We start from the raw sequence: 26,023 nt of genomic DNA on the forward strand, positions 1-26,023 counted from the left end.
AAGCCAGAGGGTGGTCTCACAAATGCATTCACTTTCAATTCTACCACTCTTTCTTCATAGAACTTCTTCTGATCCTTATGTTTTCATATGTTTGTGGGGGTTTCTTTAATCTCACACACTTGAAAGTAAACCCCACTCTTTGTCGAGCTTGCACAGTAGTGTAATCTCAGCTCCTATAATGTAGATTAAGTGTTCAATAAATATTGGATAAATGAAAGGAGGCATTTATCATCTTCCCTCAGAAAGTTTCCATCTCTCACTTCACTATTTGAAGTGGAAAGATACTAACGCACTGTGATTCTCTCCCCTGAAGATGGAAGATTCATAGGTGCCCTTACCAGAGGGACGGGCATTTGGGAAAAGACATTAATCCTCTAATGAGGTACCTGCTGAAGGAAGATTTCTGATAAAGACAGTTATAATTATCCTGGTTTGTAGCTCTATTTTGATGATGCGTTAACTGTAGCTGGGTTTTCATCTTCATACTTTTCAAAATATACACACAAAGGGATTAATTTGAGTGGCCAAATCAATATGCATGTTAAAACGAGCAGGTTAAGCAGTTATACAGTAAGTTCAAACAGATGACTGAATACAATATTACAATAGCTTATTACTCATCCTTAAATAAGTTAATGGTCTATTTTGGACAGAGCGTACAAATAACTTTATCTCAGGCAACTCATTAAAAGAACATACTTCCTTTGCATATACAACAGAAACTGAGACCATATTTCATGAAGTAATTTCCAAATACACAGAGGCAGTGTGACCTATGTTAATTAGAGGGAGATTATTGCTTTCCCTCCACCTGATTTGCCTCATCTAGTCAAGCAGTTGGTGAGTCAGTTAAAATACACATCTTATCATAGGACAATATAGCAGAAGGGTGAGCCAGACCTTGGTTTCTGTATTTGTTTCCAATTGCTGCTGTAATAAATGATGGCAAACTCAGTAGTCTAAAACCATACAAATTTACTCCCTTATAGTTCCAGAGGTCAGAAGTCTGAAATGAGTCTATACAAGGCTCAAATCCAAGTGTCAGTAGGGTTGTGTTCTTGCTGGAGGCTCTGGATGAAAATCTGTTCCTTGCCTTTTCTGGCTTCTAGAAGCCACCAGCAGTCGTTGGCTTATGGCCCCTTCCTTCATCTTCAAAGCGTATCACTTCAAACTATGTTTCTGGAGTCACATCTCTTCTCTGATTCTGACGTTCCTCTTTTATAAGGACCCTTGTGATTACAGTGGGATTCAGGATAATCTTCCCCTCTAACAAAATCTTAACTACCTAAGTCCCTTTTGCCATGTCAGGTAACCCACTCACAGGTTCTGGGGACTAGGACAGAGAATTTGGGGACGTTGTTCTGTCTACCATGGTTTATGTTCCTACTTTGCCATTTATAAGGTGAAGTTTGATATCTCTGATCTTCTGGGGGTGGTGTTTGTTTTCGGTTTTGGTTTGGGGGGTGGTCTTTAGAATAGGAATTAGAAATCTCAGTGCTATAAAAATTAAAGGAGACAATAAATAGAAAGCATTTAGTGCATTAGGCTGGTATCAATACATGATGGCTAGTATGTATTCTTCTTCTTCTTGGATTTGGCCAATCTCATGGATTAGTTCTTCCATTTACTCTGATCATAGAGACATAGAGCTTAGAAGGACCAAAGCTTTAATTTTTCATTTCCTTAATTGCTAACCTCCTATGTTTTCAATTTTTACATCAGGTCAAAATGACCTGATAATGAGACTTTAAGAGGAAAACAGAAATAAAGAGGAAATATTTTAGGAAACTCTGGCTGCAGGAATTTTAACAGAAGCTAATTTCTTAACTGAGGTTGTGCTGACCCAGACACTGTCCAGACGGTGTCTCTCCAGCACTCACTCTCTGGGAGCATCTACAGGATGGCATTCAGTTCTGTTTGCTGCACTAGCAAGCAGTTCATTGGGTAGTAAGTGAGGAGTACATGCACACACATAGGGGATGAATACACACATATACGTGTGTAAAAGTGTGGGCACACACACATAATTTTAAAAACAAGCAGCATAACAGCAAAGCACTGTGAGCAGTGGCCTTATATAGGTTATGTCTGTGATCCATAAAAGTAAGTTTCTCCCCTTTCACTTACTTATGAAAATTACTCAAAGAAAACTTCATTGTACAGGTGTGCAAAAAAATATATGAAAGTATATTATCAAATTAGATGAATTACATGATAATTCATCTGTATGTAACTAGTCAATCTCTAAAATTTTATCCAGTTGAGAAATTTACTTTTATATCTAACTTAATCTCAATTTACTTGCAGAGATAAAAAAAAAAACCAGTTATATTTTGTGTAATACTCAAATACTTGGATTGTTATAAAAGTCATACCACCATTTATAGTAACACGGCAGTCATTACTATATGTCTTTTGATACCCATCTGTGAGTGTGTCTTCATTTACGTCTCCATTACATTTAACTTCATACACTGTGAAGATATTTGATCATGAGATTTTGGGCTCTTTTATAACTTCATTTTTTTTTCTATGTGTGTTTAGGAAAACTGGCAAGTTTTTGAATAAATTCATTCAGCAAATACATGTTGAACATCTATTATGCTCCAGGAGAATACGAAGTTTCAACAAACAATATGTTTGTTGTCCTGTGGTGGTGAGCGACATGTTCTGTGAAGAAAAATAACAAGCAAAAGTAAAGCCGTTTAAGGGAAAAGAAACAAGGAGAAGTTGTGTTTTAAATTGAATATGAAAAACAAAGAATCTCCTGAGTACTGTCAGCTTGGAAATGGCCACTGTGTCTTCCTGTTGAACACACACAATTTTACAAAAAACTAAAATCAGACAAGACCACTCTTGTAACCATATTAGAACAAGATCAGAATAAGACAAAATAGTAACCATGTCTTAGTTCAGATAAAAACAAGTATACAGTGCAAATCACTAAAATAACCAAATATCCTCTCCATCCAGCTAACATGAGTAACTAATTCTTATCGACTCTTTGCCAATTACAGCTTTTTCTCTCTCTTCATTCCTCCTGGTTAAAAGTTGTTAAGGTACCCAGGTATGGAATTACTCCCACTTTCTGGCAGCCTCAGAGCAAAACCATGCTTCACTGAATCTTCCCCCAAAATAATCCCCCCCCCAATAACACAAACTTGAGCCCTTTCAAACCCCCTTGCTGGTATACCACATGGGTCCCCATAGTGTGCTGCTCCTCTCACTACAACAAGCCAAGAAATCCAACATTGACCAGAGTTGTGTTTCTGGTATTCTTGGGCTAAGAGAAGTCATCTCTGATGAACTTTTAGTTGAGCAAATACCTACATAAAGTAAGGGAATGAACCATTTGGCCATGGGAGGGAAAAGGGAACAGCCAGTGCAAAGACTCCAAGTCAGGTTCATGCCTGGGTGGGTTCAAGAAAGAGCAAAGATACAGAGATGGTTGGATTTGCATAAGTGGGGAAAAAAAGAGGAAATAAGGTCAAGGTTCTGATTGTGAAGGGTCTTGTATGCCATGATGTTATGGACTGAATGTTGGTGTCCCTCAAAAAGTCATATGTTGAACTCTTAACCCCCAATGTGATGATATTAGAAGGTGGGGCCTTTGGGAGGTAATCGGGGTGAGCTGAGGTCATGAGGGCAGGGCCCTAGTCTGATGGGATTAGTGCCTTTATAAGAAGATAAACCAGAGATCTTGCTCTTTCTCTCTGCCACTGTGATGGGTGGCCATCTGTAAGCCAGGGAGAGGGCTCTCACCATGAACTCAGACTTCTAGCTTCCAGAACAATGAGAAAATAGATTTCCATTGTTTAAGTCATTAGGTCTATTGGTCTTCTGTTATGGCAGCCAAGCAGTCTAAGACACCTGGCAAAGACACGGGTTTTACTCCACTTCAAGTGAGTTGAAACTTTTGGAGGGTCTCAATATGACCTGACATGTTTTAATAGGATCGTTCTGGCTGCTGAGCTGAGAATATATTGTAGAAAAGTCAAGAAAAGAAGACCCAGTGAGGAACTCAGGTAATAAATAGGTAACATTTTTAAGGTAATAGCAATGAAACAATGGTGGAAAGTAGGCATTGGGGATAGAACAGACAGCTGAAATCCAGTCTTGGATACCAAATATATTTTGAAAGTAGAGCCAACGGATCTGGAGATCTATTTGATGTGGACCCCAAGGAAGATAAAAAATGTGAGTCAAAAATGACTTCAAAGTCTTGAGATAATAGATGAATTGAATTACCATTTGCTAAGATACATAAGTCAAAGGGATGAGGAACTGAGGAGACTATAAATTAAATCTCAATGATGAAAAATTTACATTTGAAATGCCTATTCTGAATTCAAGTAGAGACACCCAGTAGCCAGATCTATGAATCTGAAGCTCAGGGGATTAAGATTAGAAAAATAAATTTAGAAATTATTATTTAATAGATGATGTTCAAAGTCATGGGAATGAGCAACCTAGGGTGTGAGAAGACGAGGGATTGAGCCCTGATACACTCTCACAGAGGCTGGGAAAATCCCACCAAGACTGAGCAAAAGCTGTCATTGAGGTAAGAAAAAAAGCAAGTGCTGTACCCTTGATCAAACCATGCTTCACAACATAAATGAGCACCCAATAATAACAGTGTCATGACAAGTTTAGCCTGTGAGACCGATGTTTGTTTGAGTCCTTTCAAGAGCGTCTCACGCAGGTTCCACAGGATGCTAACTGAAATCCTAGGTGTGGCAAATTAGACTTCATGTATTTGTAATCTTATTCCTTCTTCTTTAATCTCTGTATTGCAGGGAGATTAATCCAGCCATTTGTTATGCCAGTGTTTCTCACAGTGAGCATCAGAATTACTGGGGCACTTGTTAAAAAATGCACATTCTTGAACCCCAACTCTGGACCAACTGAATCAGAAACTATGAATGAGCATGGCACCCTGGAACTGCCATCTCAGTAAGTTCCCAAGCAGATAGCCAAGCACACGACATTGGAGAACAATAAGCCCTACCTATATTCTCATCCTGTCATGAGGAAGGAAGGGAGCTAATCTAAAACAGGCAAATTCAGGACATCACCACGGGCCAAGAATCTTTCAGGGAAGATGGCAAAACCAAAACCATATTCAGATATCGGGATGTCTACTTTCAGTCATCCATCACTCTATAAATTTCTTTCTTGCTTTCTATAAAATTAACGAAGGTATAGGATTTTTCCTCATGATATCTTGGCACCAAAATGAAAACATTTTTGCAAGTGTCATATCACAACCAGAATGCCCTACTTTAGTTCAGAAAACATAATTCAAGCCATTGTTTGTGGAATTGCTGCAACATATGGTCACCAAAGAAATCTAGCAGCCACTATAGGGAAAGACTTTGCATCCTCTTTTTTTATTATTTTTTCAAAGACTTTGTATCCTCCTGATGAGCTGGTTCTGTAGACTCTCCTTCCACTCTTGGATGCAAAGGTGCCCTCCACTTGTGGATTCTGATTTGACAGAAATACAGATGTGACTATAAATATAGATTTGACTATAAATTTAGGAGGATGACTGGTTGAGAACATTCTTGAGCAAAATGAGTTTTGAGCTACAATAATAGTGGTTTCCCCCACTTATTGGACTTATAATATGCTAGGAACTAGAGTAAGACATATATGATTTCATTTTTTCTTTCCTGTAGGACTGTGATACAAACAAGGGTTTGAATTGAGTAAGTGTTGCATTGAGAAGCAGACTTAAGATGGAGTGTTGCATGCAAGATGTGTATTAGGAGCGCCTTGTCATCAACACTAGTCTGTAAACCTGTGTAAAACCTCTGAACACGAGAGACTCTATTTTGAGACTAACAACTTTATCCTGTTTTTTTGAAACAAATATCACATGGAATTATTGAACTGGGCAGAAGCATATGATTGAACAAAGGACTGCCTACACCTCCATACTTGAGAAAAATTGAACACTCTCCAAAAGGTATTTTCCTACTAACTGACATAATGTGCTCAGAAAACCAATGAGATGTCAAATGTCATTATATCTGCCAATCATAATTTTTGGAAAACAATGTGTAAGTCTCCTAATACTTCTGCAATTTGCTAACAAAGACCACGGGCTTTTACTCCTCAATGAGACATGATTTGGGTTGCCCGCACATTGTAATTCCAAGACCCCAAATGAAAGCTGTTGTTTTATTTCAGTGCTTCCCCTTTTCTCAGGGGACAAGGGAGAAGAGGGAGAGTAGTGGGCAGAGCGACAGGAAGACTAGGAGCTGTGGTGCCGCCTCAAGGAGGGCCTCCACAAACCAGGGAGTTCTGCAGTCAGAATGCCTCTCAGAGCCGAAAAGGGATCACCTTGAGTGAGGAGATTTCTTGCAGCTGAGGCAATCCCTGAAGGGCCCGATAGCTGAGGGTTATGTGCAGAAAGCTCCCACATTGAGGCAACAGGTCCTTCACTGAAGAGGGACCTGGGAGGCCCATCACAGTGCCCGCCTGAGGGATCCGAGGTGTCAGAACTAGAATGTGGCAGAGCAGAGGAGTGTAACATAGAAGAGTTTGATCTTAAAAGTAGTTGTCTAAAGCAGACTAAAGAATTTCATAAATGCCTTTCCCACCCAGGGGTGAGTTACTAAAAGATGCACAGTGATTATCTTCAGGAATCATTTCTCTTCTTTTTTTTTTTTTAAGAATTTATTTATTTATTTTAGAGAGAGAGAAGGAGCATGAGCAAGAGGGGCAGAGGGAGAGAGAATCTCAAGCAGACTCTGCACTGGCGTGGAGACTGAGGCAGGGCTCAATCTCATGACCCTGAGATCATGACCTGAGCCAAAACCCAGAGTCAGCCACTGACTGCGCCACCAAGGTGCCCCAGGAATCATTTCTATAGTTTGTGTGTCAGGATAATGTATTGGAATGTCAATTAGCTCACATTTGTTTCCCTTTGTTTTTTGTTGTTGTTGTTTCACTTTTCCCCATTTAAAGTTGGTGGCCAGGCCCTTATATTTGCTTCCCTCGAGATTTTTGCATGGCGGAAAAGAATTGAGGCTTGAAGTGAAAAGCTCTTTCCACTCTTCCTGAATGATTAAGCTCAATGAAGAGATGATGCTCCCCCCCTGAGAGAGAGGTAGAACGGAGGGCCTTTGGGTGCAACTGAAGGTGAGAATGACTATAGCTGAGGACCAACGAAGGGCAGGTAGAGATTGTTCATAATTATAAAGGCTTCTCAGTGTAGTGGAAGTTGGAAGACTTAATTGCTTTCAGAGGTATCTAGGGCGGGTGACAAGACCCTGAGATCTCAAGGAAAGGATTGCCTGGTGGCCCTGTGGGGATGGAAAGTCAGTGCCCAGCTTAACATACTTTAGGCACTAAGGCAAGCAGGCTCCCGATGCTGAGGGACCATCCCTGCTGGCACAGCTGTGGTCTCAGCAAGTGGGACTGATGAGCACTGCCCACAGGACCTCCCGGGCGGTGGGGCGTGCCCATGAGAGGAGGAAGCACCCTAATAACGGGTGGAATTTAATTTCTACCAGAAAAGTGAGAGACGGACTCAAAAATAGGTTTAAATCTATTTACAGAACATTTGAAAATGCAAATTCTTCTACTTTGGAGTTCTTTGCAGTAATATTCTCAGGAAAAATGTACTAAGGAATAGGAAAAGACCATGGGTATCAGGCCTAGCTAAGGTCATAATTGCCATTCTCGTTATAAGGAGAACAGAGAGAAGGAAGAGGAAGAAGGGAGGATGTACCAGTAGTTTCTCTTATTACTGACGGGCAGCTTCCTCCACGCTGGTCTACACTACACACTTCATAGGAAATGGAAGTGACCAAAAGTGGCAGGGGGTGAGTGTGCCCAGGAGGGAAATTTTATTTAATAAATAAAAGAAGGTTTAATAAAAAGAAGAATGTAGCTGAGTAACCATCTGTACTGCCTGCATGATGGTGAAAAACACAAGTTTTAGGAAACCCAGGGAACTAGGGTCCAAATATCATCATTCTCTCTTTTGGGTGCTTGTAGAGGTTATGCCTTTTTATTGCCAAAGGGTTAATGCGTGCCTTTCCTCAAAGCTGGAAGCCAGCTGGTAGACCCGGCCACTAGAACCCCTTCAGATTCACAAAGGAAAACTGGAACCCTTCACTGGGGGGTTGAGATCTGGTTTTCCTAACAAAAGAAGAAGGGCAAAGTGCACTGGCACAGAAAAGAATGAGAAGGATTCTATCTGAGATGCACAGGCATAAAAAATCCACACGATGAACATGCTATTCTGCCTGCCCCTCCCTGACCTTCATCTATCACTTTTCCCTTTTTGTCTTAAACAATTTCAGTATTACTTATTTAACTTTTCTGTACCATGTGCCTCTAATTCCAGATTAATTCCATTAATTACAAAAATATTCTTAACACCTGTATGGTCATCCCCCAACGCTATCGTGGGTGCTTGAAGAAACAGTGCAAAACACAGGCAACGCCCACTGTGCCCTCCTCCTTAGTTCATTCTCTCCCTTGCCTCCATCAGAGTGACTCCACCCTGAGTGTGGCGAGTATCAGCCAGTGCATGTTGGTATCCATAAACAATAGTTTGTATTTTTTCATGTTTTGAAAATTACGTAAGGAGTACGGTATGGTTCATAAAATTCTCCTACTTGTTTTGCCAAAAACTTACGGGTTTTTTCAGCTGTATTTTCTTGAAGATTCATTTATTTATTTTGAGAGAAAGAGAAAGAGAGTGAGCATGAGCCGGGGGTGGGGGAGGAGCAGAGGGAGAGGGAGAGAGAGACTCTCAAGCAGGCTCCTCGCCAAGCACAGAGGCCACATGGGGCTCGATCTCATGACCCTGAGATCATGACCTAAGCCGAAACCAAGAGTAGGCCACTTAGCCAACTGAGGCACCTGGGTGCCCTGATTTTTTTCAGCTTTATTAAGGAATAATTTACATGTAATGGAATCCATTTCTTTTAAGTGTTTCATTTTGACGAATTTTGGTAATTTTATCGGTCATGTAATCACCAACACAAGATATGGAAAAGGCCCTCCACCACAAAAGGTTCCTTGTGCCCCTTTGCAGTCACCCCAGCCCCTGCCCTGATCTTCCTTGTAAGCACTAGGTAGCCGTCCCAGGCCAGAGCTGGCAGGTAGGTGCACTCGGGAGGCACACCAAACTCACTCAACAGTAAGAATTCCACTTCTCAGGGCCCCTGGGTGGCTCAGTCGTTAGGTGTCTGCCTTCCGCTCAGGTCATGATCCCAGGATCCTGGGATCGAGCCCCGCATCGGGCTCCCTGCTCCGCGGGAAGCCTGCTTCTCACTCTCCCACTCCCCCTGCTTGTGTTCCCTCTCTCTCTGTGTCTCTCTCTGTCAAATAAATAAATAAAATCTTAAAAAAAAAAAAAAAAAAGAATTCCACTTCTCAGGCCACCCCCTTTTCTCTCACTGTTGTGTCAAATGTCAATCTGAGGCTCGTTTCGGTCCTGCCTTTCCTCAGAGGAACGTGTGACCTCCGGATCTCCGCTCACCAGGTAGCCTTGCAACCTCAGTTCTCTGATGGACTCCCAAACCCGTGATCTTGTAGATTCCCCTGCTTGTTCTCATCCTTAGCGTAGAGGTGACTTTCTCTTTCTCCATCCTCACTGGAAGCCAAAATCTCTTTAGACAGATGACAGTGGGTGTCAAGCACTTGGGGTATGCATTCTTGTGGATGTAACAGTTTTATTTTAAAGTGTGAATATTTACATCTGTAATATCCTTTGTACCGATCTAAATTTCTAATGAAACATGTCGGACCTCAACTTTAAAATATTCTAGGTTTTCCAAAATTCTCCTAAGGGTAAGTGGCTAAAAGAGACCACTGACCTATATCACACAGGGTCCCAGAAAGCTTAGATACCCCCCGAGTCTAGTGGGAAAGATAGGTTACATATATTGTCATACATTTTGGAAAAGAAGTATGTCCAGGGGATTGTGGGAGAACAGAGTAGAAATGCCCAGATTAACCTTGGGCTGCTGGTGGTCCTGGGCTGCTACTTAGAAAAGAATTCATTTCTTGTGCTCTAAACCAGGCAGCAGCCAACTTTTCTGGAAAGAGACAGTAAATATTTTAGGCTCTGCAAGGACATGGTCTCTGGTGTAGCTACTCAGTTCTATTGTAGCAGCAAAGTAGCCACAGCTAATATGTAAAGGAATGAGTGCACAGTGTTCCAATAGCTTTTTTTTTTTTTTTTAATATAAAGAGTCTGTGGGTAGTATTTGGCCAATAGGGCCACAGTACAGACTCCTGTCCTAGATTGTGGTCAATTATATTTAGATATATTATATATCTAAAAACCATTTAGAAATTGTCATAGTGTAAGGTGTATAGAGATGAGCAATGTTAAGTAGTCTGTCAAGAAAGCCATAGACTAGAAAGGAAAAATAATGTGAAAATAGTCACAACAAAAGGTGTTAAATGCTATTGTTACAGGATTTGTGTCCCCTGAATGCCTGCCATTCTTGGTCACATCGCTTCGAAGGATGAAGAGGTAGACCCAATGAAGAGTGGTGGGCAGCAAAGCAAAGTTTATTGAGCAAGAGTGTAAAGCTCCCAGAGAGGGAGGTGGGCCCGAGAGGGTTGCCCTTGGAGTTTCTAAGTTTAGGGGGTTTTATGAGCTCTTTTAAGGAAATTTCTTAAGCAATCAGTGTGTGCCGAGTCGTGCCCGTGCCATTCAGGGCTTTGATCACTTATCTGTCTACCTATTAGGTTAAAGTCCACATGCTGATGGTCTTTTTTTACTGACATCTGGGGGCTTAAGTCTTTAACTGCCCCTTGTCCATGATATTGACAAATGCTTTTGTGGTGAATTGTTTTAATTTAGGACGTTTTGCAAAAGTCATTTCTGCAAAAGCTGCAAAACAGAATGTCAGTGTGGTCCTAAGCTGCAAAACAGGATGTCTGTGCTGTTTTATTTTAGCCATCCTGACTCCGTATTTTCTTGTTGGGGACCCTGACCCTGACTACCTAACTGTCCAACTAACTCCTAACCCTATGAAGGATGTATACAGCCCAGTGCTAGCATAGAGGAGTGTGGCTAACTTACTTTTAGGAGTGAGGGCTATATCATCCCATTCCTGGCCTCAGGTACCACTTATAAAAGGCAGAAAGCTCGAAATTCCAGACTTAGAAGGAAGTTTTGTGTTCATGATGTCTGACTCCTCATTATACACATGAAGAAACTACGGTAAGGCCTTGGAGAGGGTAGCATATTATATAACATTTGACTTGCTACACATTCGCTTTTGGTACCAGAAACAATATATTAAATTGGACCATTTACACAAAGGATTCACTCACCAAAATTAGCCCTACCTTATTTATTTTTTTAATTGAAATACAGGTGAAATATAACATTGTTAGTTTCACGTGTAAAGCATAAGGATTTAATATTTGCATATATTGTGAAATGATCACCACAGTAAATCTTAACATCCTGATCACCATACATAGTTATGTATTTTTAAAGCCGTACCTTATTTGAAATAGTGCAGAAAATAAATGTGAACAAGGAAAATTAAGAAACACTTCTGTATTTTCTTATTCATGTCTATTCAAGTAATTACTACATTTCTCATCTTGAGTTCTGTCTTTATTTAATTTGAGCATGGCAAGTTTTGCAACCTTCAGTATCTGCTAGGTTGGTACGTAGATAAGAATAGGGCCTGGGATACTCTTTCACTACAAATTTTTTGCGAAGCATTTTAGTAGCAAGGGGAGTATCCAAGAAAGGTCAGGATAAATAGAACGGAAAACAGCTGACCCGCAGCAGGAGTGGGACCAGCCTGTTGTCCCTTACTGGGCTATGGGAGTCAGCAGGCCTTCCCTGGTAAATAGGCTCTGCATCCCAGGAGCGGAGCCCTTCCTCCCTGGGGCCATGGCATTGTTTATGGTACAATTATTTAACAGGAAGTGAGGACTTTCAGCATTCTAGGAGGGAGGACCTGGAGGCGATTGCCCGAGGAGAGTCATTATGATCCTTGTCGGAAAGCCTGGAGAATTCGCTCTCAAAGAAGGTGTGCATATAATAAGGGGTGTGTTTATTTATTAATCATTACTTGATTGACTTAAGGAGACAATAAATGCATGACTAAGAATATGGGAGAATGAATCAGTGACATTTATGTCTGGGTGGCTCAGGTAAAATTTTATCGTTTCTAGATTAGATTGTAGAAATTATTTGTACTTTCTGTTTGAATAACAAAGGAGCTGGATTCTGGTCCAACTAATGCCCGAATCTAAGTCAGGCCCCAGTGTCCTCAGAAACACCGGGCAGAAATCGTGATGGAGTCAATTACATTTTAAATGCATGTTTCAGCCTTTGGGCAAAGGAGCAAATCGCTCTGCTCCAATCTGGACAGCAGTCTTTATGTGCCAGAGGGGGCAGGTGGGAACAAAACAGTGAGGGGAAGCCAGACAGAGAGCTAATGGCTGCTTTCAGGATGAAGCACATTGCGAGTTTACCCCAATTCAAGATGGGCTGAAGTGTGTAGGACTGGAAGCTCAACAGCCACAACAATGAAGTCCTTATTACAAGCAGACCATTTTGTTTTATTTTGTCACCTTTATTTATCCATGTCCCATTTACAGACACACGGGGTGGACCCAGTCTTTCTCTCTTAAAAAACATTCTTGTATATGTTTTCCCACGCAGGAGCAAGATTTTCTCCGTGGGACAGGCTTACCAGAGGAATTGCGGAGATGAAGCTTACGATAAAGCCTCATCTTCTCTAGATATTGCTAAACTGCTCTCCAAACTGGACGGACTAATTGATCTTCTCACCAGCATAGTGAGTTTGCATTTCTCTACACTGTTACTAATACTTGGCCTTGCGCTTTAGGTTTGCCTGACAGGTGTAAAATATTATCCCATTGTTTTATCGGTACTTCCTAATTACTAGTTGAGGTTAAGCTGCTCTTTATAAGTTAATTGACCATTTAGGTTTTTTCTTAGGTTAAGTGATTATTTTTTGTTTTCTAATTAGGGTTTTCAGTACATTCTGGATGTTATATAGATTGATTATGCGGATTACAAATCTCTTCTTCCACTCTTATCTCTTATCTTTCTCTTTTGTTTGCAACTTTGTTTGAAGCAAAGAAGTTTTAAATGTTAACCTACTCAAATCAAACCGCATTTGTCTTTCTTTTTTTCTTTTTAAGAAATCTCTCCTACTCTTCTGCGTTTTTGCAAAAACAGAAAAAGGCTTTGCATTTCACATAGTTTCTTTAGTTTGAAGGAAATTATGTTTGTGTATTCAGTGAGGTGAAATTTTAGTTTTATTTTTCCATGGGGATAACATTGTCTTTCCCCACTGATTTATAATGTTACCTCTTTTATATGTCTACACAGCTATCCCTAAACCAATGCCAAACTAAAATTACACTATCTCAGTTAGCACTTTATAGAAAGTACTGGTGTCTATAAGGAATATCTACTACCTCATCCTTGCTTTTGGGAAACTAGCTGGGCTTTATTCTCAGTAGAGGAGGAAAAAAACAACCATTAAAACCTTGGAGGTAAAATGATTGTTGAGCTGGAAAAGTTTTTCTCATAATACTTCCATAGTCCGTGTGCCATTTCACTATGGGAGTGTTTTCCTGGAGATACACAAAGCCACTGGGATTTTCACACTAGTGTCCAGAGATTGTTATTCAAATGAATTATTCAAATGAAACCCTGACAGAGGTCAACAAATATAATGCTTGCCTATGCCTTACCACGAAAAGATGGTGAGAAACCTGTGCAAAGCCAAAATGAAGTCTGAGGCGAAAGTGTAAAAACGTATGTTCAATATTTTTCATATAAAGTTTCTTGAAGTTTTCTATGAAGCCCCAAGAAATCTATGAGCCCATTTATTTTCCACTCCCATTGGTTCCGCCTACTATTACTTTCATTTCTAACCCTAGTTAAAGGGGTAAGGAAAACATTTTTCCTCAGCAATTGGAACAAAAGGGGAAAGAATTTGGTGATGGGGATCCAGGCATGCTCCTCTGTGTAAAGCATAGAATGGGTCTGGCAACTAGCGATTTCTTTTGAAGGAAAATAATCATTTGAGAGCTGTATTTTAAATATGTTAGCTCTTTAATAGAGCTGAGTGGTTTAGATGGATTAAAAAAAAAAAAAAACGGAATAATATAGGCGCACCTGGGTGGCTCAGTTGGTTAGGCTGAGAGGGTGCGGCTGAAGGACCAAAGCCCTGCCTGACTTCATAGCCCACACTGGGCACAAAACACTGCCCTTCCTCCAAGAATGGGCCTCCGAGTCTCTCTGCCTTTCCATCCATGGCATAATGTCACCTGTCTTGGGTTTGATACTTTCAGACTCATTTGTCTTCAAGCAGGACACTTAAAAATAAATAAATAAATAAAATAAAAATGAAAATAAAGGGCATGGTGGCTAAGTATTTAGAAATGTGGGACTATCCTGATGCTTTTACAGATTGGGTACCCATTCACTGTCACAGCCTCAAATACTAACTAAGACAGAAAAAGCCACAATGAGACCTTCTCCACTCACACAAAGGAGTGCACCTCAGAGCAGGTGTATCCCAAACTTTAATGTGCATGGGGGGAGACTCCGGGACCTTTTTCAAATGCAAACTCTGATTCAGTAGGTCTGTGATGGGCCTGGAATTCTGCATTTCTAACAAGCTCCCATGTGACGTTGAAGCTGCTGTCCCATGAGCCACACCATGATTCTCAAAACCTTAGATGGTAGTAAATTATTACAAAAAATAGCATAAGCTCACAAGTGTGAGAGACCCTGCCAATTGACCCAAATGAAATGCACCATATTCTGCATCCCAGAGATTAAAATCTACCTAACTTTGACCCAGATCTGCCCTACATACCAGGTCAGAATGGCCTTAAAGCCCAAAGAAAACAGCCCACCACTGGGTAAACACTTTCTGCTGATTTATCTCCATAATGGGACCACCTCTACTAGTCCTCAGATTGCTGATAAACCAAATATATTCACAGATGATTTTAATCAGGTTCAGGCGTTGGTCTCTGCAAATTGGGATTTCTTCTTGATCTCATCACCTTTCCTAGTATAGGAGGAAAAATCTGTTGACTTGAGACTGATTAAGACCTTTTCTCAAGAACACCCAATGACATAAACACAATGTAATTGTACTAGTGTCCTGTACTCTGTAAAGGAACTGAAATAAAAGTCTGAGGTCATCTGTAAATAGTAATAAAAAAATTACACTAAGAGTTACCATTGACTGCACTGGGCTTCCTAGAATATAAATATGGACAGAGAGTATACCTTCTAAGATAAAAGAGATATTCCACTGTAGACGGGAAAATTGGTTGCAACAAAGTGAATTTTATTTAATTACTGTATCTGGATATGCTAAGGAAATTAAAGACTTAAAAATAAACATCGTCTTGTAACTTCTTCTTAATGCCTCTTAAATGTTGGGTATATTTCATGTGTCTCAAGCACTAAGGAAGAAACCCACATATCAGCGCCTTACATCTGAAATAATAAGGGGAAAAAATTGACCAGCTAATAGTGAACACACATTCCATGCTCTAAGTACTGACCCAACTCACTTTAGGTAAAAATGACCTAATATCCCTACACATTACTAATAACAAAACCAATTTGTTAAATGAAACTACATCAACGGGAAGATTGAGATCTAAAATCCTAAGCTACTGGGGCACCTGGGTGACTCAGTTGTTAAGCGTCTGCCTTTGGCTCAGGTCATGGTCCCAAGGTCCTGGGATCAAGCCCCGCATCACGCTTCCTGCTCAGTGGGAAGCCTGCTTCTCCTTCTCCCGCTCCCCCTGCTTGTGTTCCCTCTCTCGCTGTGTCTCTCTCTGTCAAATGAATAAATTTTTTAAAATAATCTTTAATAAAGTAAAATAAAATCCTAAGCTACTCATGTATCAGGAAAACTTGAAGAAAATTACACAAGATGTATTAATTTAATAATAGTTTTTTTTGGCATGTAGTCAAATTTTAAGTTATACTGTTGAGAAAATAAAAAAGAAAGTATTTATACCAAAATAATAAATAAGTAATACATAATATGTATATTAAAATGTAAGAAATGATAGTTAAGGACAACGATTTATAGTGATGAAGACTTAGATCTTAAAAGTTGGGGCTTTGAGAGAGACCCTCAAAAGGAGTGAATTGTAGAAGGACCTCTTAACTGAAGGAAGAATAAGATTGGAAATGTGGGGTGTTCATTTTTCTCTATGGTTAATAAGTAGCTCCTAAATAATATATTGCTTACTAGCAAGACTGTAGGTTAAAGAGGAAGAAATATCTCAAAGCACATACATAGTACCTCTGTACAAGAAGCCAAACTACTCTTCCATTTGCTGTGGCTATGTAACAAATCACCCCAAAACTTCATGTCATAAAATAACCATTTTATCTTGCTCACCAATTCTGTGGTTCAGAACTTAAAATGTCACAGTATGGATGATTTCTCTCTGTTCTGTCATTTCTGGGACCTCAGATGAGAAAACTCAAAGGGTGAGGTCCAGATCCATCTGAAGCCATGTCTGGCATTTCATGCTGTCAGCTCAGTTTGGAACTTTCAGATGATGCTCTCAATGGGAAGACCCGTGTGTTGCCTCTCCATGGGGTCTGGGCCTCCTCACAGCATGGATGCCTTGGATGAGTCAAACTTCTAACATGTGGCCTCAGAGTTCCATGGCAAATGTCCTGGTTAACAAGGCAGAAGCTGCCTCACCTCTCAACTCCTGGCCTCAGAACTCACACAGCATCACTCTTGCTGCATTTCAATTGTTACAAACAAGCCAAAAGCCCAGCTCCATTCAAGGGGAAATACTGTTGCAGACATTGTTGGAAAATAAAATCTACCACAAGTGTTAATTTCTTGAGATGTTTTTCTGTTCATTGACATTAGACCTTTGTATTTGAGCCATATGAAAAATTTACTATATGTTAAATGGGAAAATCCCATCCTTTTCCATTAAAATGACTCAAAAATTGCCTTGCGGCCTTCTGGAATTCAATGTTAGGAGATACTTCAGGCCAGTTTTTATTTCTCTTTACATATAACCTCTTATTCATTTCCCATGCTTGCAGAATTCTTGTGTTCAGGATTTTGAATTCAAATGCCTGTAAGCCACAAAGAAGCTTTGCCTTACAAAAATTGCCCAAGTCCAAGTTCAGGGTTATGGCCAGAAGCCCCTAGTCTTAGTCCTTGAAAGCTGTTGGCATAACCCTTTCTTAATGGCATTTTCCAGTTAGTATCAATTACCAAGAAACTCACAGCCCTAAAAGCAGCTGGATTCTATGGACTTTTTCAGAGGAGCCACATGACCCTTCACGGCACATGTGGAGACGCCTGATTTAGAGAGATTAAAACCAAAATGACACAGAGAACACGTGAGGAAAACTGCCTCGCTTCCTAGGACAAGTAGGTGTCACGCTTTAATTTCAAAAGCATGCTGTATTCATTTGCTAAGGCTGCCCTAACAAAGTACTACAAATTGGGTGTTTTAAACAACAGAAATTTATTGTCTCATAGTTCTGGAGGCTGGAAATCCAAAATCAAGATGTTGCCAAGGTTGGTTCCTCTGAGGGCTGTGAAGGATAACCTGTTCCAGGCCTCTCTCCTGGCTTCTGGTGGGTTGCTCACAATTTTTTTTTTTTTTTTTTTTTATATCCTTAGCTTCTGCTTCATTGCCCTCACCTCTAGCTTCATCTTTACATGATGTTCTGTGAGCATGTGTGTCCCCAGATTTTTCCTTTTCATAAGGACACAATTATGTTGGATTAGGGGCCCACCCTACTGTAGGATAACCTCATCCTAACTTAAATAATTGTGCTTACAATGAACCTGTTCATATCCCAAGGTAGTAGGGGGTAGCACTTCAATATATGAATTTGTGGGGGGACACAATTCAACCCATACCACATGCCTAATTGGTTTCATTCTCTACACAGAGGATCTTTATAAAATAGATCTGAGCTTGGCATGCCTGGGTGGCTCAGTCAGTTAAGCATCTGCCCGTCATGCTCAGGTCATGATCCTGGAGTCCTGGGATCGAGCCCCATGTAGGGCTCCCTGCTTGGGGGGGGGTTCTGCTTCTCTCTCTCCCTCAGCCTGCTGCTCCCTGACCCCTTGTGCTCTCTCTCTGTCTGTCAAATAAATAAATAAAATCTTTAAAAAAAAATAGATCTGATCTTGCAGTGGTATTTTTTTGTGGGAGCTTTCTTATCTTGAGTTTGCTAATCATCTTCACCACACTTAGAAGCTCACACAGTTTTCATTTTTGTGTGAACTATGCACGCACATTTCATTTTCCATGAAGTTTTTAATTATCTGCTCATAGAGGGAGACAGTGTTGCACACTGAACCTGAAATCACAACAATTAGAACTCACATATTTTATAGCACATTATGTGTATTTCCCCCAGTTGAATACCTCCACAATTCTGTCTTGCTTGGATAAAGATTAAAATTTAATGTGGATTCCCTAAGACCATATCAACTGGTATCAGACTTTCAGGCTAATAATTTTGGAAATCAGACAAGGATTCAACAGGGACTAGAAAATACATTTAGGTCATTAAGCTTTGATTCTATCCATCAGCTGGAGAATTATAGCACTATGCTAAATTAAAAAAGAGAACTTGTAAAAGCCTTTCTCGCAACTTGGAAGATTAACAAAATTGAGACCTTTCAGGGGCCTGCCATCCAAATACCCAAATAAAATTATCTATGTAGCTTTAATATATGCATAATTTGTTATTGTTCGAAGACCTTAGAAATTTCTCCTTTACTGGCCTTGTCCAATTTTCAAAAACTCCCATAAATTTACCTACTTTATAATGTGGTCTAATACACACATTACTTTGGAAAACACAAAAAACCAAATGGATGCTGGTAGACCAGGATCAATGGTGCATCCTCTCACTAGTGTTATATGGAAAGGATGCGACTGGAAAGGAAGATTCAACAAAAATGAGTCACCTTTAAAATAATTCTTCTTAAGGGGGGACATTACTTAAAAGATGTATCTCATCTTCATAAACAGTCATTTGGAGATTGGACACTTCCAGGACACCTAAGAGGCTGAGTTGTGGACAGTCAGTGAAAGATGACAAACAAGATTCGAGAGTTACCCACGCTATTGACTTAGCTATTTACTCTGTTAAGGCGATGTAGTGTTCAGGAGAACGAGACTGAGCTTGTTTTTCTCCATTTATACTCCAAGTGGAGTTTGGGAATTGACGGTTAAAGTAGTATCTCTTTGTCTCCCTTGGTCTTTTGACTTTTACTCGTATTTCAGGAATTGATGGTGGGGAGCGGGGGGCTCAACAGGGGTTCTATCACTGCCACTCTTCAGAGCAGAAGGGGTACCAACCGAAAAAGAAAAGAGTATGTAAGTGAAGTGAGTTGAATGTTCTTTAAAAAAAATCCAACCTTAAGTTACATACCCCTTTATTTTCTCATCTCCATATATTCCTTTTGAATGTCAGTCCCATTTCATATGCTGTCTGTTTGCATAATATTTGACACACAGGAATCACAATCCATTATCTGGCTCTCTGAATGGCCACATAAGCTCCTAGACAAGGAAATTCCATTCTCCAAAAATTAAAAGCAAAACAACTCTTCATGGAATCTCTGTGAGGGTTTATACTAACTACGTTTTATTGATCCCCATAATAAGGAAGTACTCTTTCCGTGCTAACCCATCCTACAGAGAACATCTGCTGGTATCAGGGGCCGGTTTGAGAAAAGAGAATTTGCCTCCATTACAAACAGATGAGGGTAATAACCAATCATGTTTCAAATATGCTTAAACTGGATTGTGACACTTCAAACAGGGCATCCAAATTAATCACCCACAAGGAGAAATAAAAACATAGGTAATTTATGTGGCTCAGTAACTCTGTCGCTGAATTGAGGTGTATTGCTTTTCCAGTACCTTTCCTGTTATATTAGCCCTGCCAATCTATAATTATGCATGTCTCTTGACTGGGAAGGGGCCTAGTCTTTTTTTATGCTAATGAAAAATTGCAACAAATGCACTATGCAATAGTAGGTGGGGCTCACACCACCCCAAACAGTCAGGTATATTTTACTCCTATGATTTAAAAGAAAATCATTTTTGCCAATAAGGAGTCCAAGCAATTCAAGTTTAATCACTGAGATAAAACTTGAAAAATCTTCCAGATATAGACCTTATAGACCTCAGTCTCTCTCTCTCTTTCTCTCTCTCTCATATTTATTGAGTCCATTTTATGTCCTCCTCTGGGGGTACTATATAGACTCTCAGCTAAAGACTTCAGCATATCACAAGGAAGAGGTGGTAGTCATTTACCAAGTGAAAAAGAATTTTTTTTTAATGCACCTGTCATTTGCTTAGTTACAACAGTCAAAAGAATCAAAATCACTTCATATTGCTTTCTTGAAAACCAAGATCTGATACTAATATAACCACAAGCAGAAGAAATTACAGATTAAAGAGTTATTAAGTTCAGTTCTGTAATATATCCCCAAATGGGTTGGAGTATTGCATTAACATGTACTTCAAAATGCCTGACTATTGCCTAGAGTTCCCCAGCCATAATGAAGTATATTTTAAGAATCAGTAATTTAAAGCAAAGTTAAAAGAAAACTAAAGAAAAGAAAACTTTAATTTTTCTTTTTCAGGAATTCAAAGGCAACAACATAATCTGATTGCTGTTTTTCATATGAATCTATCTTAGTTTACCTTCCAGTAGAGAGGAAAGCATTGATTGCCACTTTTAGAAGTGCTAAATAAAATTAGGTCTTATACTTGTGAAGTTCTAGAACAACTATTGAGCTTGATTTAGTACCAGTTACCTTCTCTTAGGAGAAGTATAAAATATCATTTAGTAAATGAATTCATAGTTACAGAAATAGGAGGAAGGCCCTCACGTTTTCTAATTATCTAATCCTAAGTATACTGGGACTCTTCCTACATGAAATGCAACATTCGTCTTTCAAAGAAAAGGTAAACTGAAGGTTCTGATGTCCTATGTTGGCCACTTACCATCCATCTATAATTGAAATTTAAATCAAAATAGCACTGATGATATGAGAGATACCAATCATATTGAGGTCACTTTTGTTTTCAGATTCCAGTTTGGTCTTAGAGTACTGTGCTCTACTCAAAAATGGATCGTTATTTTCTATTTGAAACATTTACATCTTAATGGGATCCAGTCGTGACATATTTTTAAAAATACACCTTGAACTCCTCATTTTTTCCTTAGACTTGGATAACAATTCACTTAGTGGCTCATTCTGTAAATGCACTGATTGTTCTTTCCTGATTTCTAGTCTTTATGTGTGCTATTTCTTCTACCTGGAATTTGCTTTTTATCTCATCTTTGTCTGAAAAAATATTTTCAGTTATTTAAAGGCCAGCCCAAAGACCACGTCTTTTAGTTAACAGAAGTTCCTAAACTGGAATTAATCACTTGCTAGGCCAGACTTCTATAAAAATGGCAGCTTGGGTGTTATTATCTGTTTTGTTGTTTCTTTGATGTTTTGTCCCTGTATTAAAACCTATCGCCTTTTTTCCTTTAAGTTATAGTGACAGAATTTCTAAGTTAAGCAAGAAGATAGAGAAGTTTTATAGGAGGCCAGCTATCTGTCTCCCATGGGAGTTTCCAGGATAGGGACATGATCACCTTCTTCTGACCCCAAGCCCCACATACTTAGAGACCTAATTTTGCCAGCAAACCAAAAGCAAGAATAAATGTAATAGCATTAATTTACATAAGAAATATACATTTCACTATATTACTCTACCCAACATATGGAATACATACCTAGGAAAGCCATATTATAATTTGAAGCTTGATAAACTTGGCTATTTTAAGTTTATTATGCCAAAAGGGCCCAGCAAATTCGCAAGGATGGCCTTGTGAAACTGTACCCTCAGCTCAGGGATCAAGTTTCCCAGTGCCCCTGGGGAGGTGTTGAAATGGGCACCACCAATATTTACCTCTGTCACTCTGCTTTATTTATTTCCTTTGATGAACAAACTATCCCCTGATTGCCTTGAATCATGTGACTTGGTATTTTCTGTTTTAATCCATTCAACATTGACTAAATCATCCACCGTTAAAGCGGGAGACAAACCATGAGAGACTATGGACTCTGAGAAACAAACTGAGGGTTCTAGAGGGAAGCGGGTGGAGGGATGGATTAGCCTGGTGATGGGTATTAAAGAGGGCACGTTCTGCGTGGAGCACTGGGTGTTATACACAAACAATGAATCATGGAACACTACATCAAAAACTAATGATGTAATGTATGGTGATTAACATGACATAATAAAATTAGATTGAAAAAAAGGTAATTTCCCCAATTGTATATCCTATCTTTTCAAGCTCTTGGTAGGGTGCTATAAATACAACAGACATATCCATTTAATAATAACCAATCAGGACAAGAAAAAGAAACCACGCCGGAAAAAAATGTGCAGGTTGACTATATGACTCAGAACTAAGATGTGGTTCAGAATTAGAATTGTGAAAATGTGAACCCACTTTAGAATGGGGAAATAGGGGTCAATGAATAATCTCTAATCCTTACCTCAGTGGTATCTCAGTGGCATTTCACAGAGTGTATTCCATCTAACATTTAGGATATCCCTCCCCTCTAGTTATTTTTTTGTGTTTATTTTTTTAAAAGATTTTATTTATTTATTTGAGAGAGAGCATGGGCAGGGGGAAGGGCATAGGGACAAGCAGACTTTCCACTGAGCACAGAGCCAGCCACCCGGCAGATCCAGGACCCAAGATCTCAACCTGAGCAGAAGTCAGACACTTAACCAGCTGAGTCACCCAGGCGCCCCTCTTTTCTAATTTTTTTTTGTTAAGATTTTATTTATTTATTTGACAGAGAGAGAGAGAGGCAGACAGAGTGAGAGGGAGAAACAGACTCCCTGCTGAGCAGGGAGCCAGACTCAGGGCTCGATCCTAGGACCCTGGGACCATGACCTGAGGCGGAGACAGACGCCTAACAGACTGAGCCCCCCAGGTGCCCCTCTCTTCTAGTTTTTATCTGTCCAGTGCCTACTCCTGTCCAGTCCCTCTTCATTGCTTTAATGAACGTTTCATCTACCCTCCCCCTCAAAGGTTGGCCTTTACCATATTTCCTTTCTTGTCTCTCTTCTCTTCTCACATGATGGATTCTCCTTGGGCAATATCATCTTCATCCAAAATGTCAACTATTCACATATATGCTGATAACTTTCAAAACTATATTCTTACTTCAAAAATATATTCTTACTCTTTCTGAACCATAGGCACATATTTAAAAATGATCACTGAAAATGTGTGTGGAGACAAGCAGAATTAGCAAAAGAAGGACCTTAGGGACGCATCTTGGGTAGCCTCACAACAGGCTGTCTGCAACTAAGGGTTCCATTTAACCCCAGATTCACATGGGACCCAGGTCCTTAAAGCCTAGGCCCTGGACATCTGGTACTTGGCAGCAGTCTCTTAAGTAACTGGCACCGAGGCCCTGACTGCTTGCCCCCTGCCTCCATGTTTATTATTTCCATAAAGTTGCTCTCAGGTTTGCACAAATGAAGACGGAGAGCCTCAGGAGGTCAGGAGCCCTCCACTAGAGCCCAGTCCTATAGAGTATTCAACTGCACCCCAGCCCAAGCATGTCTCTCTATAGGATGCTGAGAGAAAGAGCACCCCATGCACCTGTTTCTGCCTGAGAGTTTGAACCTCTTCCTGATGATGCTTGCTGGACTTCCCGTGGGCTTATTGCATGACCAGATGCTCCAATTTGGGCTACCTGCTCATTAAGACACCTCAACTCCAGCAAAAATCTGCTCCTCATTCTAATTTTTCATCTCTGAGTATATTACCATTCACCCAAGTTGGAAGCCCAGAAGTAATTTTATGCCTTTTCTCCCTCCCTCAACTTCTGTTCCTTCAACTGATAACCTCTCACTTCTAACTGAAGCCCTTGATATTCAACTTGTCACAGATATTTAACAGTTTTCTTCTTCTCTGTACTTCCATTGTCTCTATTTTAGTTCAGACTCTTTTAAGTTTCATTATTTCACCATGAGCAATCCTGGCTCTCTTTCTTAACTTTGTCAAATCCACTCTCCATATTAATACCTGAATGATCTTAATAAGGTTCAAATTTTATAATATTTTACTGCCTGAAGACCCTCATGACTCCCTGTTGCTGACACAAGTCCTCTAGTCCTTTATCAAGACTTGCAGAGTACATCCTTATATGGCGTCTATCTATGGTCTTGTGACTCCTCCACAGGAAACCTGTGTTCCAGCCACACCAACCTATTTGAAGCTTCCTAAGCACGTGCTGTTTCAAACTTCTATGTGCTTCTTCCCTTTGTCAGAAATATCATTCTCCTTTCTTAAACCAAATCATTCAGAAAACTCACTCTCATCAATGTGATGAAGGCATTGATGATGACAACAGAGCTGAGAGTTTGGCAAACACACAGCCACACGCCCCCAGCCCTCCACATGCACACATGAACTTCACAAAGCTGAGAAGCTAGGCAAAGAAATTCTGCACCAATTGATACTGAATCTGTCGTTAGACTTTTTAGTTAGATAAGCCAAAAAAATGTTTATGTTTAAATTATTTTGGATCCAAAATCTGTTAGTTGTGACATGAATTCTGATTACTATATAAAGACTTTATAGAAATAATTTGTGGGGGGGGGGTGTGGAAATAATAAATTGATTATTTCCATATAATATTATTATCCATATAATATTTATATGGATAAATATATTAATGTCATATAATAATTATTATATGATAAAAACTGAGCAAAACTCACGAATTATACATTTGTTGGCATCACTCAATTATAATGTTTTATTACCATAAAAAATAAATAGTATAAATAGTAGAATTTTGGGGGTATCATTAAGGTAAACTTTTTATCTCTTTTCAATTCTAGAAGGGGGTGCCTGGCTGGGGGGTCAGTAGGAAGAGCATGTGACTCTTGAACTCAGGGTCATGAGTTTGAGCCCCATGTCGGGTGTAGAGATTACTTAAATAAATAATTAATTGATTAAAAAAATAACTTCTGAATTCTACTAATGTTGTTTATTGAAAAATTTTTAACAGAAACAAATAAGATATCCCCAGAGACCTTGGAAGATGTAGGCAAAGAGTTAATTGATGGCTCAGCCCTTGGTTCTGGCATTCTTAGCATGAAAAGTCCAGTTTACATGGGGTAGATAAGCAAAGAAGACTGAGATCTTGAACTGTTGCTCTTCCCATTCAGTAACGTCCAGTGGAATTCAATGATTGTTGACCTCACTGCATAGAGCACAGGATTTCTCACCAAGCTGGGAGATTATTATCTCTTCATCAAATCCCAAGATAGGAATCATTTAGATTAATGCCTCCATGGGTTTACTGGCCAAGTGCTGTGTCCAACTCAAACATGCTTCCTTGTGGATCAAAGACCAATGGTATTTTTAGAAGAGAGAATAGAATTGAATTTGGCCTTTGCTTTTGGGTTGTGTCCCATTCCTCTTGATGAAACCATAACTTCTAACAGCCCCTTTGCTTATAGATTTTAATTCTTAAAAAGAAACTGAGGTCATTCCTCATGAGGAGAATTCTACAGACTAGAGAGGGTGGATCATGGGAGAGTGAAGCAATCCAAACAAGCGAAGGCGTGACATACCCTATCTCTGAGGCATCCCAGCTTATGAGAAATTTCAGTAGGAGTGAAAAGGTGCAGGCCTGCCACACCCCAGGGACTAAGCGCTAAGAACCTACAGAATGCTAACTCACCTGATGCTATCACCAGTGGAATTCTTGGTCGGCTAGCACCTGCTACTATGCTTTGACAGGCCTGCTAGATTATTCTAAACCAAGAAATAAACAATGAGCATCGAATGATAGCCTCTTTTGCATCTCAAATCCAATCTAGAAGCAAAAGGGAAAATCCAGGATGTTTCAAAATCCCTTGCATCTCTTCAACTCTGCTGTTCTATGATTCC

The sequence above is a fragment of the Zalophus californianus genome, chromosome 2, assembly GCF_009762305.2.
Source record: "Zalophus californianus isolate mZalCal1 chromosome 2, mZalCal1.pri.v2, whole genome shotgun sequence".
NCBI classification, from domain to species: Eukaryota; Metazoa; Chordata; class Mammalia; order Carnivora; family Otariidae; genus Zalophus; species Zalophus californianus.